Below are 1,686 nucleotides of genomic sequence, written 5' to 3'. Positions count from 1 at the left end.
AATATCCAGCTATCACTTCCTTATTTACACCCTAGTTTTTAAAAAAACCTGATCACCTAGTGAAAAAAAGTTGAAAATATGAGTTTTCTACTTTTAAAAGCTTTAATTGCTGAGGGTAATGATTCTGAAAAAAAGATTATATTTTTATTGTCGGGGATGTTCTTCCATAGCAGAATCTGTTCATCACAGCAATGCAAGTCTTAGGGGATTGCGTTAATGGGCCGTGCTGCCACCAATAAACACCTTGAATTGGTAGTTATTTCAGAGAACAAGTAAGTCACTCTTTTATAGACTAGGTCTTTTAAATGCACTGTGAAATAAAAGGCACATAAGCTTAAGAATAATTATTCCCATTATGCATACTTTTAGGACTCAAGACACTGAGGTAACAAGGAAAATACATGCAAAAGAAGCATGCATGGAAAGTTCAAGTATGAGATTCTCAATGAGTATATTAAGTGAAGAAATGTGCATACATAATACATTTATAAACTTTTAAATCAATCATCTCATGATAAAAGCAGACAGAAATATTTTATTACTGGATACTCAATGACAAAAAGTGACTAAGCTGCTTCTCAAGGCAGATTATATATTACGGGGTAGGGAGAGCATTACTCTTTTACATGCACTGTGTAAGTTCTATTTTTCAGGATACTTTAAGAAAATCAGAATTTTTCTTAAGTTTATTTATTTATTTTGAGAGACAAAGAGAGTGTGAGCAGGGAAGGGACAGAGGGAGAGAGAGAATCCCAAGCAGGCTCAGTGTTGTCAGTACAGAGCCTGATGTGGGGCTTGAACTCATGAACTGTGACTTCATGACCTGAGCTAAAATCAAGAACGCTTAACTGAGCCACCCAGGTACTGCAAGAAAATCTGAATTTTTATATTGAAAGAATATTTCTACTATCTAAGGGAAAAATAATAAGTTATCAAGACTTTATATGAAAATGAAGTCTCATAGAAACCATTTTCTGGAAAATTTGATCATTCCCTACTATGTCATCTCCTCACAAGAACTTTTTCAAAAATCATGATGAATATTGCCACCATGTTCAGTTACATGAGATGTTTTGGAACACATAAAAATTAAGAATATTCTTGTCCTCCAACTATATACTTTTGAATACACTATTCAAAATTGAAATCTAGGTTGGGAGATTTTTCATGAATTTGCAGGTTATCCTTGCACCAGGGCCATGCTAATCTTCTCTGTATCTTTCCAATTTTAGTATACGTGCTGCCAAAGTAAGCACTGGGTGGAGAGATTTTTCAATATAAAATTATTTAATATTGAACAGAAGTGAGGAAAACATTTAGTTTATTTGAACAAAGTTCATTGACAACCTACATATTTCAAACTTATCAATATATTTAAGCCATCAATATATTTAAACCATCAAATATACCACTGAACCCTCATATTAGATAACTTTCTTAATTTCTGGCAATTCTTGTCACTTTTCAGTTGTTCTCTTTTAGTGAGTACTCACCTTTGAAGAAAACATTCTATGTTATGAGTTCCTGGACTAGTAAGCTGGTCTTATTTACTGTGGTCTTATTTATGACCACAGTCAGATGTCACTTTATTAGTTATTACCAGGATAGTAAAACTGTATGCTAGGTAAACAGTGAAGAGATCCTTAACTTAGACTCCCTTGGGGAATTTGGGACAGGTAAAGATCA

At 33.5% G+C, this 1,686-nt stretch overlaps 1 non-coding gene across 1 annotated transcript; it reads right to left on the bottom strand.

The window, feature by feature from the left end:
• Positions 1-1,149: 1,149 nt before the first annotated feature.
• On the bottom strand, positions 1,150-1,256 carry LOC120224550. Its single transcript, XR_005526605.1, has one exon. It is a non-coding gene; the product is annotated as a U6 spliceosomal RNA (small nuclear RNA).
• Positions 1,257-1,686: the final 430 nt, after the last annotated feature.

The sequence above is a fragment of the Hyaena hyaena genome, unplaced genomic scaffold, assembly GCF_003009895.1.
Source record: "Hyaena hyaena isolate Hyena2069 unplaced genomic scaffold, ASM300989v1 scaffold_1189, whole genome shotgun sequence".
Taxonomy (NCBI): domain Eukaryota; kingdom Metazoa; phylum Chordata; class Mammalia; order Carnivora; family Hyaenidae; genus Hyaena; species Hyaena hyaena.
Note: the sequence above shows the minus strand (reverse complement) of the source record. Positions and strands in the feature narration are given on the sequence as shown.